General features: G+C 36.4%; 1 pseudogene across 1 annotated transcript in view; it reads left to right on the top strand.

Moving 5' to 3' along the window:
• Nucleotides 1–21,009, top strand: part of LOC143228296 (homeobox protein prospero-like) — an 86,105-nt pseudogene that overhangs the window by 43,165 nt on the left and 21,931 nt on the right. The window contains exons 4-5 of the transcript XR_013015307.1: nt 1,418–1,482; nt 15,613–18,038. The product of XR_013015307.1 is annotated as a homeobox protein prospero-like (transcript). The remainder of the gene's footprint in view (nt 1–1,417; nt 1,483–15,612; nt 18,039–21,009) is intronic.

Here is a 21,009-nt window from a genome sequence, read left to right as displayed (position 1 = left end):
TTTGCAGTGTAAGATTAGAGGGAAGGCAACTAGTCATCACCACTCATCGCCAACTCTTGAGCTATTCTTTTACCAATGAATATAGGAATTTACCTTCACATAATAATGCCCCCACTGCTGAAAGGGCGAGCATGTTTGGTGGGACGGGGATTCGAAATCGCGACCCTCCAATTACGAGTCGAACGCCTTGACCCACCTGGCCATGCCGGGCCTGTTTATTATGACTGGTAAAAAAAAAATGAAATTTCATTTTTGTACCTCGTCGGAAAACCCCATATATTTGTCATAAGTGTTAATATAAAAATGTGTTTACTGTAATTAATAACGAATCATGTTGTTGCTGTGCCTGCTTCACATTAGAACATGCGTTTGTTGTTTTTAATTAACAAAATGTATTTATTACGTGTGTTGCATATAGAGTTCAAACAGATAGTTGTCGTTACAGTTTATTATATATTATAACCTGTAAACCGTTATACTGTAAACCTGTTATTGTGTTTGTTCTACAAGGACTTGTGTGAAGTTGTGAAGAAAGTATGAGACATTTCTGTTTCATCGCTACAATGAAAGTGATTTCTGCAACTTAAGTAATTCCGTTATTAAACTGAAAGGGAATGTGTGAGAAATTTTTCATCACAGCTTAAATATGATTAATTCACTTGACGTAGAGGTGACACTTGTGTAAATATGCGACTCTTACACGTTTTCAAACTGATAGTTTATGCCCTTGTATTTTGAATAACTTTTATTTCACATTACGTATTTAAATAATATTTATTCTTTGTATTTCGTAAAGCAGTAGCCATATTTTGTTTGATGAGGATATGGTAAATTTCGGTAAGTAAATAAAGCAGTAGAACCTTCAGGTATGCTGACTTAATTTATAATCTCTGACGTAGAACGTGCGCGTTCGATCTAGACTTCGTAACAAACATATACCTCTGTAAGTTTGTTTTGAAGGAGTACAGACAAGGGCTTTAGTAATTTACTGGTTTCTTAATTTTAGACAAGAACTACATTTCACAAACCTAATGCATGAATATGTTTACGAAAGAACATAATATAAAGTCCAGCTCACCCATAAAACGACAATTTGATTTTATTACTTAAGTTGCTGGGTGTTGTTTTTTTTAAGTGATCTTTGATCAATTTGTAGTTGAATGTTTTTTCCTGTTTCCTAGTTGAAGATTGTGTTTCTATGGTAACATAGTTATGATTCATTCCCAAGCAAAGAAAATACTTTCATTGTGTTGCCGTACTTTAATACTGCTTTTATCGCGAAAGACTATTGTATTGAAACTGATTAAGTTTGTACTATATATATGTGTGTATTTGTATAAAACTCAAATATGTGTGAAAGAAAACCGTGTAAAGATTTCACAATATGAAATGTAATAATCTGATCTCTTTTTGGTAGATCTGGATTGAAAGTTTAACCCACCAGAAAGAGACTAGTTATATCTCAAGAGGAAAAACTTCTTCGTAAGTGTTCACCATTTTTGATATGTATGGAAATGTGAAGATAAAATTAAATTAACTGTTTATTGTGATCAATGAGCAAAGTTGAAAGGTCACACATTCCCTTGACCTTTTTTTGTAGCTATACTAATATGGTATAATATTATTGTTCCAGAAATTTCTTGTTTTCATAACTGCGAAAAAAAAAATTATTTCATGCGAAGACGAACGGCATGGTTCTGAATTCACTCTGTAAGTTTAACATTTTCGTGCTAATCTTTTAACTGGAATTAACAGCTTGTTTTGTAAAAAAAAAAACGTTTGTAGTAAAGTGTTATTATTATATCTATATGTCGCAGCACGAACTCCTGTGTTGACGCAAGTTATAATGCTGAGGGTGGGTGGGTGAGAAGGAATGTTTTCTTGAATCAGCACATATTGTTTGGAGATTTTGGGACAAATGTTTTCCAGTTTGTTGTAACGTAACTAGTTTAGCAGCGGAACTCCCTCTAATTTTTTGAATGCAATAATAAATTGTAAATGAGGAAAGGGAGGGAAGTCAGGGCGTTGTCCCTCCCGGAAATCGCCTACTTAGGTATTATTTACCTTAGCTTGGCAGGAAATACAGTTTCATTCTTTTTGGCCTCCGGGTCAAAAATCGACACCTTATCAAGGCTCCACGCGATTCTGTTTTATTCTTAACTTTGTCTTCTCGCTTTCGGTTCCCATACAGTAATTAGACGGATATTTAAAACATTTGATTTGATAGTGTAGAAATGCGAAATTATGTAACCACACTTGCACAACTGAGAGCTAGTTTTCATTGTAATCTGTAGTTTTCGAACATACAGACTGGGTTATGAACTATTAGACAGGAGGCGTTCTTCTGGTGGTTCTTTCACGTGGAACGAGTTCTAGAAGGATTTCCTTTCGTCTGGCTCTCTCTGCTTTGGGTACTATACGTTTCAGTGCAGAAGCCCTCCATGTGAACTAAGATTACCGTGAGAGAAAGTGTGCCTCTATTCGGTCAAGATTTCCAATCTTTAATTTTACCATAGAACAAATGAATAAAGTAATCATTTTAGCAGAAATTAATAGATGAAAGAGTTGAAGGTGAAGTCAATATATAACTTTATAAGTGTCATTCTCACTATCAGGTACGCAGTCATAGGAACCCATGATTTATACTATGGTTACTTTTTTTTTTTAAGAGTTTTAACCGAATGGTTTCATTCTCCATTATTTAGCGTAACTCTGATGTGGTATTCACTGTAACTTACCTTATATTTTACTGGATTAAATTTCGTTAATATAATTGGAATGTGTGTGCTTAAAAATATACCATTTATTATTAGTTTATTTCTCTTTAACGTTATACTGAGAAGAACGGTCTGGGAACAACACAAGTCAGCAATAGCTACAGTTTTCAGATGTTATATGAAATAACTAGCATTTCCGTGACAGGTAGAAAACGTCAGGGGTTAGTTACTTGTACGAGCTAGCCTTTAAATACTTCCGTATAGGAATCAGCAACTAAATAACTGTATGCGCTTTTGTTTGAGGATGTTTGTATTCATTTGTATTTCTTATACACTTACGTATCACGCCGGATGCGTTGTAATAAAAAAAAAAAATTTTAAATTTATACGAAAAGCAAACAACGTATAGTGAAGTAATTTGCACAACTAAATATATTGTGCTAAGATTAAAAATTATATCAATGAAGTTGGGGAAGTTAAACATTCATAAATGTTGATACAGCGCCCCGTGTGTTTCATCTATTCATATTAATTCAATAGCTAGTTCCGGTTCCGGGTAAAGACATCCGCTGGGCAGCGCTTCTGCCCTGGAAGCAAGGAAAATGTAAACAGTTTTTCAATCTACAGATGTTTTTTAAACTCGATAAAAAAGTTGACAACAACAAAGAGTTGCTATGAAAAGTAAAAAATGGGTGTGAACTTCTTGTAGATAAACAATCGCAGTGCAAGATCTCACATTCCGGAATACACAGAGTTTGAAGCTGGCAATTCAGGTTTCCGGCTCAACTTAGAACTCGGGTTCTTTTCATATCTCTGTAGAGGGAACTGGGAAGTGAAAACATACAAACTCACATTGCACGTTTCATTTCGCGGGCTAGTTAGTAATGCAGGATTCAGCAGGATGCCAAAAATTGTTTTTCAAGTACAACTGTATGTGCCCTTTTGACAATTCAGGGCGTTTTAACATCAGTAAAGATGGAAAATAACAATTGTATTTTGAATGTATAAGTTGCTTATTCGAAGTTAATCGTCTCTGTTATGAACCACGTGTTGGTAAATAAAACTTGCACGTGTCAACTTTCACGCGGATCACGTGGTGCTGCACCGACACAATTCCACGCATTTTCAATTCCTTTAATGAATAAAAGCTGTCAAATATTGATAAAAAATATGTGCACGTCAAGTGCTCGACCTTCCGTTATCAAACAAAAAATTCAACAGCCAGACCAAGTCGTGAACTTATGACTTATTTTTTTTTGTCACGGTAAACAACACAAATATTGCTTTGAAAAAAGAGTTACAGATGTTATTAACCTGGATGAATAACGGAAACAAAACAGTCTTTCATTTAAATTTCGTCAGTAAGGAACTTCAAGAAGCAGGTTTGATTACATGAATTATGTAACCTATATTTGAATTCCTATTACATGTGTTGAACCTGACTTAAAACATCAGTATTTTTGTTATTTAATAATCAGTCAAGTCATTTGCAATTTTTTCCCTTCGGTAATACTGTGTTACTTTAACTTCCCAGTTATATTTTGTTATATAATGTTACTTGTATTATTAATTACGTCACAGTAATATTTTTGTAATTAATATTCCCTGTCTGATTAATGAAGTTACCTGAATATTTACAATAAGTAATATTTTGTTGCATAATATTGCCTGTGTTGTTAACTACGTCACTTGTGATACATATATCCTGTGATATTTTAAAATTAATATTCACTGCTCGATTACTAAAGTTACTTGACATATGTGCATTACGTTGTATTTTGTTATATAATATTACCTGTGTTAGTAATTACGTCACTTGTAATATGTACATTGAATAATATTTTGTTTCATAATATTACAATTGCATCACTTGTAATATATATATATATATATCCACATTCAGTAATATCTTTATTTAATATTACATCATTCTAAATATCTACGTTCAAACATATTTTATTAGTATATATATATTCCCTCTATTTTTAATTAATTCACATTGCAAAGAAAACGTCTGTATGCTGTGCAAGTGAACTGTATAAACCATTATATCGTTCAATAGTTAAAATAAAAACACGATATCGAAACCTAAATTTAATATCCCTCTAATGTTGTTTGACAATCAAGGTTTAAGATTATTTCCGTGTTTTCCTTGATCTCACTAGTTGTTAATATATTTTTAGTGAGTCTTCTTCGTGTAATTAAATTTATGAATTCGAAAATAATTGTTGTAAACGTTGCGATATACTGTAAACAAAAAAAAAAAAAAAAGTGAGAACAATAACAGTAAAGTATAGAGCTGTCGTGAATTGCCCGGAACTTACACGGGTACTTAACAATTGTTTCAATGTATATCGTTAACTCTCAGTCATTTAGAAATCTCTAGACAAAACTCTTCTTTTAGGCTTGGCGTAGCCTAGTGTTTTGCATGCCCGAACTGCGAATTTTAGGATTTATGGTTTCATTGCCGAAAACAATATGCTCCCTATCTTAATTCCGTGGAGGGTAAACTCCCACTATTTGGCCTTACCTCCAGACAATCAGTTCAAAGATAGAAACAGCTCTGTAAAGACAAACCTTGTATAGCCTTGAGCGAATAATCTAAATACAAAAATAACTGTCTATTTTATGAATAGCATGCGATCATAATACATATTTCTAATAATAATGCAATTTATAGTGCTTGTTACATGCAAGGTTTAGTGCACGTTGATATAACTATAATTGTTATGGAGACTGAAAACAGGGTAATACATGAAAAGAATTCAATGAGTGAATAGAACTGGGGTGACGTTTTGTATGTTTCCTGTAAATATGATAAAAACATATCCGTTGTGTTGATCGTCTGCAAAACACTTTACAATTGATAACATTAAAAGCGCATCTGTATATTAAGGTGTTTATAGTTCGTTTCTAATAAAAGCAGACAACCAACACATTTTAATTTCACATTATAGAGACTTCACATGCAACGTTACATTTTTTTCCTTTTTAAATAATCGATAGTTTTGTTGTTTCCAATAACATTTGCCTAAATCGCACTTCAAATCACACATACACATGAAAAGTTACCACCACGCTAAAAAAACAGTTCTGGAGTTCATTCTGAAATTAATTTGTTAGTTGTGGAATTTGGTTTGTTTTGAATTTCGCGCAAAGCTACACGAGGGCCATTTGCGCTAGCCATCCCTAATTTAGCAGTGTAAGACTAAAGGGAAGGCAGCTAGTCATCACCACCAACTCTGTGGCTACTCTTTTACTAAAGAATAGTGGAATTGACCGTAACTTATAACGCTCTCACGGCTGAAAGGGCGAGCATGTTTGGTGCGATGGGGATTCGAACCCGCGACCTTCAGATTACGACTCGAACGCCTTAACCACCTGGCCATGCCGGGCCTGCTTATGGTTTGTTCTTGGTTTTAGTTGAAACCTGTATGGTATAATTCATGTGCTCAAGCCGAAAGTTATAGTACACGAAAGTAACGTAATGTAGAATTATACTTAATCTTTTATACAATAGATAGATGAAACTTTTGGATTGCAACTGTCACAATACGCTATGTCCAACCAATTTATACTCGTAAGGTAATTTACATATTAATCAGGTGAAAGGGTTTACTGGTGTTTGATATCAGGTTTACACAGCCGTGATGCAACCCTGAGGGTTTCCTCGACCAAACTTTCTTGACTAGCAAGCACGATATTGTGAAACAATTAAAATAAATGACAGTTAATTTTATAAATATGATTGTATTTTGACACTCGTCTACATTGTAGAGTTACACTATTTGAGCGTGAGATTTGTATCCACATGTTCATAACACAGAAAGAATCATACCTTGATACGGTCTACGTATTTACGGCGACTGTAAGATCGTGCAAAATATGGAAATATACTGTTGTATTAATCCATTTGGCAAATTCCACAGTCCAGCATGGCCAGGTAGTAAAGGCACTCGACTCGTAATCTGAGGGACGTGTGTTTGAATCCCCGTCATACCAAACACGCTCACCCTTTCAGCCGTGGGGGCGTTATGATGTTACGGCCAATCCCAATATTCGTTAGTAAAAGAGTAGCCCAAGAGTTGGCGGCGGGTGGTGATGACTAGCTGCCTTCCCTCTAGTCTTACACTGCTAAATTAGAGACGGCTTGCTTTGCGCGAAATTTTAAAAAACACAAACAAACCGTAAGTACAATCACTTTCGGATATTAGAGGAGCTGGTAGTTAGACGTAGATGATAAGATATATCACGTTCTTTGAACTAGAATGCTGTCCATAAACTTTTTTCACAAGCTGACTTTTTATTATTTTGTTGCATGGATTTCAAAATGACCTTGTGAATAATGTAAGTTAGAACGGTATAGCAATATAAAACAGAATAGATGAGACTTGAAAATCCGGCCCTCGCTATATCATAGTTATATTTCCGAAAGGAAACGCATTTATTAAGATCGGTCGCTTTACTAAGTGACAAATTTGATATTTTAAAATTTCTATCACGAAGGTATTAAACAAACACTTGTGGTTAACATGAGTACACTTTGTACCAAACTTTATTTTTCGTAATATTCACGGAACTTTACCGGACAACGGAGATTGTAAAAATAAATGAAATAATGAATAACATACAAATGCTGTGAAACGAGCAAAAATATGGGTATATGATGTGTCCAAGTTGGTTATTAAAGGACATGAATAGGCCCACTTTGTACATTATGACTGATATAATTTGTTGCGGCATTATAGTGTGGTGGAGAAAATTAGAAGGTTATAAAAGTTATTTTTTTCTGAGCTAATTGCACTGTAGATGACTTCAGGTCTTGAAATATTTTAAATGAATTTTAGATAAATTATTACTCAATATAAGCAAAGTGATTTTTGTTGCACTAGTGCAGTAAGTGCCTGTATATTGATACTTGCCACGTGCTTCACACCGCTTTGTTAATTTGGATATGGGAAAGTTGGACGCCAAAAATACAAATGTTTGGATGCAATTCACGTGTCTGTTTCTTGTTTGTTTTTAAAGTTAGGGTTTGAGATTTAAAACTGGAGTGTTTTTACAGTAAACAACCAGTGGATCATGCCTAGTATGATGAAGAACAGTTTCAAATGCTTGTTAACACCCCTCATAATATTAATATTTACAGCCCTGTCACCCTTACTCTGTGATAATATATAACATCCAAAAATAAAAAAATTAACTGTTCCACTGAAAGGCTTAAATCAATAACTATAAATAAAAAACGTTTGATTTAAAAAAATCAAGTTCTGTGCCACAAATTTGAATTTTGTTTTGTACGTTAATAATTTACAACGTGCGTCAGAAATAGTTACTATGCAAATTGATCATAATTGTGTTTCTTTTTTCTATCCGTTTGAGGATATAACGTAATAATAATCATGTTTATTTTCTGTCCGTTTGAGTGTAACAACTTAGAGTGTGTGTTTGCCTTTTTTTCATATCTCTGTGGTTGTCTGTTAAACCACATGGCTCGTGGCGAGTCTAATTACCTCCTGAATGTAAGGTTTATGTCAAATGAAGTAAATTTTGTTTTAATTAAAGAGACCGTAATACAACAATATTAATCTGAGCACTTTCTACGTTCTCCGGGTTATGTGATAAGTCGTTTTCGTGCTGCTCTTATAGTAACTATTACTACCTTTATCGTAGCGCAAAGCTGCTTAAATCAGCCAGGCAAGGAAGTTATTTCCTTATGAACTTCGTTACAATAACTGGAACGATGGTATCGTGTTTCATTTTGACTTTATTTGAAATTGTAATTGTTCCCGAGTAATTGAAAGTTGAAAGAAAGTACAGTATTCATGCAAGAACTGCTCACCAAACAGTATTAATACAAGAACTGCTTACCAAACACGTTGTGAAACCTGATATTGAAGAGTCTACAAGTTTACTTCTAGTCCGTAAGTTTTTTTTTGGTTATTAAACAGAAAGTTACACAAAGAGCTGTCTTTACTCTTCCTTCCACGGGATCCCCGCTAATACAGCAGTAACTATACGGTCTTCCAACGCTAAAATCGGGGGTTCGATTCCCCTCGGTGGGCTCAGCAGATAGCCCGATGTGGCTTTGCTACAAGAAAACAAACAAACACATCACGGGTATCGAAACCCGCTTCCTAGCAGTTCAAGTCCGCAACTGCTGTGCCACTGGGAGGACAAGATTTTTGCCCAACGACTCGTTGAACTCGAAGGTTAGTACAACTACATGTAAATTCCGTTAATATGCACAAATAAATGTTATATTAACGCAGTTATTCAATGCTTCAACATGTATACATTATATTGTATTTAGTTGTATTTTTGTTCCGATATTAAAATGTTTAAAATGAATAAATCAATTGCGATCTTTTACCGAACTAAAATTATCTTTGTTTCCATGGTTACAACAAACAATGAAAAATTTGATTGGTACTTTTTATTATTATATAAAAATTATTTTACACCATAGTTCACGTCCTTCACACCTTATAAATCAACCTTTCACTGTAGGACTGTAGATACGCGATAAGAGTACTGTGCAAGTTCCACTTTTCGGTCAGACAAAAAAATATCCGTGGAGCTTAGGACGTATATGGTTGATTAATTGCCTTCCTTTTAGTCTACCAGTTCAAAATTAGGGATCAGCTAGCGCAGATAGCTCGTGTATAGCCGTTCATGAATATTCGAAACAAAGAGTTTAATCTTAATGACAACGAACCCACTTTAAGACTAATAAAGTTTAGGTACGATTCGAATGTGTAACGAAGAAAATTTAATACACTAACAAAGGTACAAACATTTCCCATCTTCGAAACCCATTCACGTTGTCTCTAAACTATATTAAACAATTAGTTTACATAGTACGTTTCATCTGCTAATTTGTTGTCTTCAGGAAAATTCTAAGATGGACTGTATGTGGTGTCAGGAAGCTGAATTCGATTCTGGGACTCCTTGTTAGAAAAGCAGGCTGTTATTCACACCTGCCTTTTTTTGAAAATACCTTAATGACGGCAATAGATATACCTATTAAAATATGTAATAACAAAAATATTAACTAATTAGTAATTAGGCTTACATGATCGTATGGGCACTAAGCATGACAATGATTGATATTCGACCATCGCAACCTAACCGTGGATACATAAAACTTAGATAACCTAATTATATTTTATTATACTTATTAAATGAACAAAAATAGTGATAATTTAGTATAAAAAGTCACATGTCGGAGAAATTGATTTTCTCGGTTGATTTGATACAGATTCACGTTTGGAGCTCAAAACATCTGTTCGACATACATTCTACGAATTTTCGCGTTGCAGATGGACTCTTCTCCGTCTAGTGCATAGGTTCCTGAACTTTCTCAACACAAAGTCTCCTTAAACATTTCACATCCTGACACTTCTCTGCCAGACCCCCATCTGGGAACCCCTGGCTTAACTGGTATCGTTTCCGTACTGCTAGAATCCGAGGTTTCATTGTTTGCATCCGTTACCGCAAACTGCACTCTGCACTTTGGATATATGGGTGTGCTTTGAGAATGATAATTAAACCCTGCAAGATTAGCTCAATTTTTTTCAGTGGGTGGTGTTGACTACTTTGCCACTCATTTAGTTTAACAGTTTAAATTAGGGACGTAGATTACCTTTGAGTAGGTATGCATAAACAACCAGGTATCGTATATTCGAAATATCCTATTTTAATTGAACGCAAAGAAGAAATATTTTTTTTTGTTTACAATATGTGTAAAGTGTGTTTGTCTCTTTCTTTCTATAAAGGTAAAGTCAATACATGTGTTAATAAAACACGCAAACGAAGTGACATGAATAAAAATAAAACAATTTTAATGTTTCATGGTAAAATTGAAAGTCCAGAATTACTCTATTTCTTTGTAACTTTTCATAATAAATTTGAGACAACTTTTTTGCACACAGAGAAAAACAATAAGAACATAATTATTTCTATGAGCTTGGAGAACAATCCTATATGAATTTTCTAGTTTCACATTCCAAATGTAATTTCTGTTGAAGGATGAGAGTGACGTCTATACGAAACTCTTTGGTTGAAAGGGCTATTTTTTAAAGGCCGTAATGGTTACTAGTGAAACCTACACTATGTGGTATTTTTCATTCAATGCCCAATCAACAACTCTTTCCGGAAGAGGAAGTACGATTCGTGAACTTCCGGTTGTTTTTCTCTTTCTTCCTTTTTTGCATACGATTTCAATCCCTTTCTGGATACAGTGTCAATCAGTTGAATATTTTCGGATCTTCTCCCTCTCTGACAAAAGAGGACACGAACCGTTTCGCAAGGTTGTTGTGAAGAGAAATCGGCCGTTTCGTGCTACTTCCGTTGTTATAATGTGGCAAGCTGCTGACGTGTTGAACGTATTTTGATACGTCGACCAAAACTGTTTCCTCGTATATTATATATTTTTGTACACATTTTTCAGAATTAAAGATTTATCAAGTGTTACCAATAGTCAACTTTTTTACTTATATGTGACTTAGGTCCATATTTCGTACACTAGCAGGCCGTGTGTGATTTATTGGGTTATTTCTCTTTTAGAACTCCCGAAATCACAGACCTCATAAAGCAGTTTGTCTGTCCGCATAGAAGACACGTGAGAGCAGCCAAATTATCCACAAACACGATCTGCGGGGTAAAATGTATAATACATTAGCATAGCTCACGCGGTCAACTAACTTGTCTATTAACAAGGTCCTTAAAGTCAGCTGGTATTTCCTCTAATTATCTATAAACAGCATTCACGTGGTCAACTAATTTACTTATTATGACGGATCATGAGGCCAACAGGAATTTTCTCTGATAGAACTCATGAGACTACCTTAACTATCTAAAACAGGACTCACGTAATGAACTAATTTATCTATTATGAATGGTCACGAGTGCAACTGGAAATTCTGCTGGTAGAATTCATAAGGTCAAGTTGTTTGCCTACTATCATGATTCACGAGGCCAACTAAGTTATCCTGTAGCGGCCTGGCACGGCCAGCTCAGTTAAGACTTTCAATTCGTAATCTGAGGGTCGCGGGTTCGAATCCCCGTCGCACCACACATGCTCGCCTTTTCAGCCGTAGGGCTTTTTAATGTGACGGTCAATCCCTCTATTCGTTGGTAAAAAAGTAGCCCAAGTGTTGGCGGTGGATGGTGATGACTAGCTGCCTTCCCTCTAGTCTTACACTGCTAAATTAGGGACAACTAGCGCAGATAGCCCTCCTGTAGCTTTGCGCGAAATTCAAAACGAAAAACAACAGCAAACAATCATCCTGTAGCAGTTCTCATAAAGTCAGCTGGACTATCTGTTAGTAGGTGAGGTCAGAGAAGTTCACTGGCTTGAGTTATGAAATCAGATAGATAGATAACTACTTCAGTTTTCATGAATATACAATGTACAGCAGAAACGTTCAAGAGAATAGGAACCTGGAAGTGTCTCATTTAATATTGGACGCTGAGTGTGTTTTGTGTTTTTCTTATAGCAAGGCCACATCGAGATATTGGCTGAATCCACCGAGGGTAATCGAACCCCTGACATTAGCATGTAGATCCTAATACTCACTGCTGTCCCAACGGTGGACGGGACGCTGAGCACTTTCAATTGAAGCATAGGATGACGTAATAATGAAGTTACTTCATAAAATTAGATTCGTTTTATTACTCCTGATTTCAAATATTAATCTGACAACAAATCGTGAAATATTCATTAAGCCATTCGTGCAAGTACTCGTTTATTTTGTTCAGCTGTACATCGTGAAAATTTATTTGCTCTAAAGCAAAAACTGGATGGAAAGGGTTCCCAAACTGAAGTGGTATGGAGTTATTGTAAAACAATTATTCGTGCATGTAAACATGGTTTAAAATCACTTCAACTTTTTTTCTTTTAGCTTTGTCATAAATAGAATCATGAAGACACACCCTTTATTAGTTATCACCCCATTGGACTTCGACTAAGAGGAGTTTAATGAGCAGATATTGATTGTTCTGTTCTTTCAGTCATGATGTGGTGGTGTATGCATACGCATATGAAATGAGAGGTATATACCGCGTCCACCTTAGCCGATTTGATACAACTATCCCACGTGAAGGTTTTGAACGATTAGCAACATATTAGTGGTCCTGGCCCGGCATGGCCAAGCGTGTTAAGGCGTGCGACTCGTAATCTGAGGGTCGCGGATTCGCATCTCCGTCGCGCCAAACATGCTCGCCATCCCAGCCGTGGGGGCGTTACAATGTGACTGTCAATCCCACTATTCGTTGGTAAAAGAGTAGCCCAAGAGTTGGCGGTGGGTGGTGATGACTAGCTGCCTTCCCTCTAGTCTTACACTGATAAATTAGGGACGGCTAGCACAGATAACCCTCAAGTAGATTTGTGCGAAATTCAAAAACAAACAAACAAATTAGTGGTCCTCCCCTTTACTGTCTTCAAGAATGAACACGTGGATTTCCCTCCACCCCAACCCCCTGAATAAAAGATAACATTAACCCTTTGAATGTCGATACACGTATGTTATGTACTCATGTTATTGTAGTGTGACAAGTAAAAGATTTTATTTTAGAAAGTTTTACAGTTTCTTATACGAATAATAATTTACCAATCCTTTGAATAACTTTTTTATTCAGGGTGTTCAAAAAGTCACTGTGCACTTATATATTTGTTAACAGACAAAACTGCACAGTGACTTTCCGAACACCCTGTATAATAACAGTTGAATACAATATGCACCTATGTTGGCCATATATATGTTTCATACCTTGGTAATAAAAGGGTAAAGCGAACTTCAAAAGCTATTTACTTCATTTCACGTGCGAGTTAATTTGTCATATTAACGTATACGTGTGCGCATTATTGTAGTTGTTGTTTAGAAATTCTCGAAACAAAACAAAACAAAACGAAACTTACTTTTGAGCAGTGTTTGTAACTTTAATTTGAATTTATCAGTGAATATAAAATGAAGCTCATTAGGGACTTGTAGTAAATTATAGATTGAAATTTTCCAAGCATTTGAGATGACTCTTGTCAATATATACGTAGTTCCTTTGTTTCGTTGCGAATTAAGGCTTCTTTCGCAAGTTTTATCTTAATAAAAATACCTTAAGTTCAGAGGCTAAAACACACGAAAGTGGCAGCAGACTTTTACAGTACATTCATGCAAGTCAACGAAGAGTGTGTGTATAACAATGAAAGCTAATAAAGCTCCCCCTTTCCAGCTCGGATTGATTGTTGGTACTTCCGCTTGTTTTAGTTATTGTTTTAAGAAATGAAGACTTTTGGGCTATAACATTGACTTATTATCTTTTGCTTTACAGCGACTTTAACTATTCTTTGAATGTTCAGATTTTATCAGCGGTATTTCTTATTCGTATTAAGTACTAATACGTATAGGGGGTTGGATAAAAAGAAGTAAAAAAAACAACACCTGCTTGAAGCAGTATCCATCCTCCTCCAGATGTTCAATAAAGTAGTTCCCCAGTTGAGTTATTAATCTAGTAGTTAAGCTGTCAGATTATGGAATTACGCGTCCCATTCCCGCAAAGAGATAAAAACATTCGCGCCCAACTTTTTGAGTCGTTAGATGCGTCGTAAAATCCCACTATTCGATCAGATCAGAGCTGGCGATGGGTGTACTGGTCTATCACTTCAGAATTAGGGAGGGCTAGTGAAGGTATTTCTTGAGTAGCTTTGGACTAATATCTTGAAACCGAATAAAGATGGATTAATTTTGTATTCCAATGACGTATATGAATTAGGTATATATAAACTTTATTCGACATTAACCCTCACCAACGTTAAAATCAAGTGAACTTAAGTGAATTTTAAAGAGGACAGGTTATAGGATCTCACTTCATGGGTCATTTAATGATTCCTGTTGTACAGCTTCTTGGCTTTACGATAGCAACAATATTTAAAGTTATTAAAAAATGGTTTTTATCCCAAAAGTCTTTTCGGGTGAATGTAACAGTGGCGGGAAGGTCATTACGAGTGCATGAGGCCATGATGCTTTATGTCAAATTGTGCTCTCGAGAAGTGAAAGTTCGACATACTTTCAGGATCTAGTACATTTCCCTGTTGTAAAGAAATGAAGCAGTTTTAAAAGCTAAGGATGGAACCATCTGTTATTAAGCTGTTCCAACTGGTAATTTACTTAACCTTTGTATTTTTACGTAAAATATACTGAATAAAAGCAATACTATATTCATATAAATATAATAGTCCTGTCTCTTTTATGTCCACGTAGCTACTTCGTAGGAGTTAGATGGATTTTCAATAAATTTAATATGTAGGTTCAATAGATCCATGTCGGAGTTCGCACAAACTTTTATTTTTGCGTTTTTAATGTGCGTTTTTTACCATTACTTCGCCCTCTGTTTGTGGATTTTTACCAACGTTATAATGAATGTATGTTGGGTCCACACGGAAATATATGCAAACTTGTGGTTTTATATTTTGTCTTTTCTAGTTTTTATGGCGCTTTTGTGATTCTCGTAGTTACATATAAGAGAAGCAACTCTTTATACCATAAAACAGCCTCACGTTAATCATACATTTACAAAAGTTCTGTCCAGGAAACAAGTACTCCAGCTAGTAGTCAATACGTAATGTGATATATTATTTCATTTTTTTCGTTTTTGAGATTGTGAAGGTTATGTTGTTTTATGTGCTTCTAAAACTGTTGTTTGAATTAAAAACACGTTTTCACCCACCAACAAGTGTATGTGTATTTAGATCTATGCATAAACATTAACAGTAAACAATAGCACGTTTAAAACATTACTGGTATCTAACTCTGTCTGTGTTCATGTGTTTCGTTCCATCCTGTCACATCTTTAACATCCGTCTCCTACTTTTTTTTTTTTTTGTCTTCTGTGCCTTTAGGTTCCAGTCAAGTGATCAGTCAGCCGGAGGACATGAGTCAGGCCTGATAGCTTAGCGTGCTTGTTCCACTTCAGTGCTTGTGCATTCGAAACACCTCCCGAACCGTCCAATCACCTGCCTTGGTCCTTTTTAATGATGTCGCTAGAGGAGGACTCAGAAAGTGTAGCCATGTACGAAAAACCCTTAAAGATAAAGACCAAGCGACCAAGGCAGAGAGTAGACGCAGGCGAACCAAGAAACAGTTATTCTAGTATCGCTAGCTTCAGCATTCGAACAAGTCCACCTATTCAGTCATATCAGAATGGATATGCTATGTCTCGGGCCAGCAGAGTGTATGACAGTTTAGTAACTCACCAAAACACAGAGTGTTCCGATATGGTGATAGACTCGGTTGTGCAAGACGTCAGCCCAAAAAGCGTAAATAGCCTCATTATTACACAAAACTCGCCAACGCAGACACGCCCGAGTAAGATGTACGTGAACGAAGGTGCTACTTCTGAAGCAGACATATCTTCTTTTTTTATGCATAGCGCCGATTGTCCTTCTGTAGAGCCAGGCAATGGTCATCTTCTCCGAGACTCTCTGAAGAGCCGGATGTCAGCCGAATTCTCTAGTAGTATCCCTTCAGTTTCCGGTGGGGAGCGAATAGAAAACAGGCCTGCCAGTCGAGGCAGGATGTCCGATCAAGAGCAGAACCGGCAACACCCTTCGCCAGCTCACAGTCCCGCGGCTTCGCCGAGCCCTGACTGTAGTCGAAGTCCAGTCCGTCCTGAAGTGATGCCTAACAACACGTCCACGTCTGACAGTAATGCTTTAGAGATTAAGCGTGCTCGCGTTGAAAATATTGTGTCTACTATGATGCAATGTCCTAGCGGCCCGCGTCTGTCAGGGAACCCTTCCCAGGTACCTGTGAATGGCTGTAAAAAGAGGAAACTTTACCAACCTCAACAGCACGAAGCTACTAGAGCTATGAACGGAGACGAAGAGGAAAATGACGACGACGAAGAAGATTATGACGAGTTCACTGAATCACCGCCAAAACAGCGTCGAATAGTCCAAGAGGATCTTAAAGTACAGTTGCGAAAAATGCAAGAGCAACTAGCTGTTATTCAGCAACAATACACTGAATTGTTTCAAGAACAAACTCAAAGTTACCCGACTGAAAAACCTGGTACTGCTTCATCCACAGGGGAAAGGAATAGAAAACCTGAGAAGAAGCCGCAAATGTACTTCCACTCCAGCCCTATTGAAATACGCGAAGGGTCTCCATCATTGCGTACTTCATTTTCTGGAGTAAATAATGCGAGCGCTGCTCCCAAAGTCACAACCATCGGTTCCTCGAACGCAATGAAAGAATATACAACAAATGCTGTTCAGATTATTGAAGAGGCCAGACGATTGGAGAGAATCGGTCAAGAGAACGATTTGAAGGATCGAATCCAAGAAAGCCGTCAGTCATGTATCGTTAAACCAAATGGTCATTCTGGCCAGTCTGGCATGACCACTGACTTGGATAGTTTGGTTGAAGCACTCAAATCTGAAATCTCGGCTACGCTGGCACACATTATCGACTCAATTGTCACAAAATACAAGCAAACCAGGAACTTCTCCAAAACATTGGAACCTGAACCATCTAAAGATCTGACATTGTCTCAAATCCTTGATCGAAAATCTCCACGAACCAAAGTAGTTGACCGTGGCAACAGAGTCAATGGTCAGCTTCCAGTTGGACAGAGAGCCAGTCCTTTTTCTTGTGATCCGACTCCCAGACCCCCACTTTCTTTTCCGCAAGGAATCAGGCCTCCGGCTTCGTTATTCTGTCCAGCCCCTTCATCTCATGCAATTCAGCTCCCTCCGACCAATATCCTCACCATTTCCCTCCTCCGCATTCCCACCTTTCAGGGGGCCTTGAGGCAGCAGTGACCACAAATAATGACGTGCTGGAGCAAACAGAAGCTATTTCGTTAGTTGTTACTCCAAAAAAGAAACGTCACAAGGTGACCGATACACGCGTAACACCTCGCATAATGAACCGGTCTATGGGACCAGAAGATGCTATCCTTAAATATCCTTTCGTATGTAGCACGACACAACCATCCATGGGTCCCCACGGTTATCCTCATCACCCACCACCCCTGGTACCTGTCAGCTTACCCACATCTGTAGCTATTCCCAATCCAAGTCTTCACCATGGGGAATATTTTCCCTATCATATTGAAAGCTCCAGATTAGCGTACTTCAATCAAGAAAACCAAGACGACGATTCCTTTTCGTCATCTCCTGCAGTACAAGCCCACTATCCAGGTACCCACACCTCCCCTTCTGATCCTTTATCTTTCTCTTATCTGAAGCAAGACATGGGAGAGGGATCAGATGGCGGTGAGAGTCAGAACTACGAGTCAAGTCTGGCTGTCATATCCTTTTTTGTATGTTTATTTTAAATAATAATTATTATCTTACTAATAAAACACTTCTGATTAATTCATCGTAGTCAACGAAATTATTTTATGTTCTATTTAAGAGCTGTTTAGTTTGTGACATAGCAGATAAAAAGAACAGTCGAAATTTGCATAATGTTAGCACTGACAGAGAAACGCATTCAAAACTTCCATGAAAACTTTACAAATATTCCCTGATGGACATAAAGACTGACGCTTTGAGCTCTGTGTTTAACTTTCACGCTAAATGTGGTATCATTCTGTGCTCTTTTTTAAAATTTCAAACATATGGACCAGCTACGCCCAACTTGTAGATTTACTGAACAAGTATTGACTATATACTTAGCATTAATGTAGAAAAAAACACACCCGGTTACCACGTGAATGTTCGTTTAATATTCTCTGTTTAATTTGTGTACGGTGTCTAGCTATAACGTGTACGGATGATATTGGTTGGTTTTCTATATATACATAGTTTTTAACACTGGGGAATAGCCAGCGATGCTAGGATATCAGTTAAATAAAAAATGATTTGGTAAAAATGAAAGGATTCGACTTTTCTTACATATATTCACCATATGTATATATGTATATGTAACTTATCTGTTACTTTAACCATGGGCATAAAGGAAATGTTTATAACGTAAATATCGATCTAACTTGTACTTCTCCCAATTTGCATATTAGCATTCTCTTCATTATCTTACAATGTTTTACACTAAAGTTATGAAATTATATTATTTTATGCATTTTATGAGCAACTTAATTAAATATTCATTAATTATTCATGTTTTAAAGTAACGGATTTATTATAATAAACTCTGCTATTATATATATGTATATATATTACGATAAAAGTTAATGACATTTGTAAGAGAACTCATAGTATTGTTTTGGTTTCATTTCTTGGAATAACCTATGTTATTCATAGAAACAAAACGCTGTCATTTCTGAGATTATAATTGAATTGTAAGCTTTGTGTATTTTACTTATGCTGGAAGCATTTATTACTTTTATACCAGTGATTCGGTGATAAAGATAATTTTTACTTATTAACTCACCTGTAGCTCTGAATAGATTAACGACGAAATTAATTGTGTCTGTGTTCTTATAGCAAAGCCATATCGGGAATCGAACCCCTGATTTTAGCGCTGTAAATCCGTAGACTTACCGCTGTCTTAACTTTACTGATGCAAAGTTATGACATTTATACTAGGGGGCAAATTAACTGTTAATGTAAATCTAACTGAACCACAAATTTTACTGTAATTTGCACATTAAGGATATAACACACGGGGTAAAGCTAAAGTTAAATGTCCCAGATGTCGGTCTCCTTGTACTTGTAAAACAATGTCGACCAAAAAGGAAAAAGAGTTTGAAGGTCATTGTTAAAGGTATAATAATACAGTATTTATATGACTGAATATGAAATGAGTTTATAATGTGTCACTGATAATTAGGGACGACGACTTTTCAGTGTGTATAACTCTTTCAATCATTACTAATTTCATAGCTTTATTTTTTTTTTCACTTGAGTGCTGCTTTTCACTCATTACTACTAACAACGAATTATTATATCCCAAATGGTCACTATAACTTCGGATAAAAGTTAATTATTCAATTGTTGTTTCTTTTACTCTCTATTTTATTTTTATTATACTACAATCTGTCGCTTTTAACAGCTCCTCGTAATCGCTTTTGGTCACAACTATTACCATTTAAATCACTCACTTGTTTTACACTAAACGGAACCTACACTTCACATCGTACTGATTGATGATGTGTTTTCCCTTGTTACAACTCTCAGCCACGGGTTCGAATCCCCGTCACACCAAATATACTCGCCTTTTCAGCCGTGGGGGAGTTATAATGTTACGGTCAACCCCACTATTCGTTGGTAAAAGAGTAGCCCAGGCGCTGGCTGTGGGTGGTGATGACTAGTTGTCTTCCCTATAGTCTTATACTGCTAAATTAGGGACGGCTAGCGCAGATAGCCGTCAGGTAGCTTTGCGCGAAATTCAAAACAAACCAAACCAAACAATTCTCAGCGAAAAGAACTGATAAAAATACTTAGAGTTAAATCTATGCAAAATAGAACATGAGACTCCGGCAGTATGCGGTTGGATCAATAGCAGTTTGGTGGTTTTATTTTTATTTCTTTGTGCGTTACTTGTATACCATTGGTAAAAGGGTAGCCCAAAGGTTGGCGGTGGGTGATGATAATTAGCTGCGTTTCGTTTGGTCTAACACTGCCAAATTAGGGACAGCTAGCGCAGATAGCCCTCGTGTAGCTTTGCGCGAAATTAAAACAAACAAACAAACAAACACGTTTATCGTTAGGGACCCCGTGCCCAACATAGTCACGAATCTGTGAACATTTGGGCGAATAACTAATTGCATATAAAAAAGTGTTTATAGAATGCCTACAGTGTTCATATGAATCCCACCATCAGTAATTCTAGGATTATTAAACGAGGAAAGACTGTAGTGGAAACTAAAAACTACGACGAACCACGTACGTAAATAATGCGTGAACTGTTTCGGATTCAAACAATCCAGATATTTTACCTTGCGCTATTTGTAGCATATACAACGCAATGGTTTATTGTGCATTTCGGTTCAATGTGTACTTAGTTCATTCTTATTGTATTTTTGTGTTATGGTTTGGCACTGTAGGGCAAGTGTTATTGTTTGGCACTGCTGCCTCCTGTTTATCGTGTTACTGACAGCGTCGCTAAGCTTTAAAATCTTTACTGAGCATAATAAATGTACATACACACATTCTGTATAAGTAAATACCCTGATAAACCTGCGTTTTAACTGTTGCGTGCCTTATGTATATTTCATATCTCCATACCACATGTATGCGGGTAAAGCTTATTTCTTCTGGTACTTTATATTTTCCTAAATAATTAACTTGGCTTGGCCTTCTAAGTAAGGATGAGTGCCTACCTGATCT

Source organism: Tachypleus tridentatus, chromosome 1, assembly GCF_004210375.1.
Source record: "Tachypleus tridentatus isolate NWPU-2018 chromosome 1, ASM421037v1, whole genome shotgun sequence".
In the NCBI taxonomy this organism is placed as follows: Eukaryota; Metazoa; Arthropoda; class Merostomata; order Xiphosura; family Limulidae; genus Tachypleus; species Tachypleus tridentatus.
Note: the sequence above shows the minus strand (reverse complement) of the source record. Positions and strands in the feature narration are given on the sequence as shown.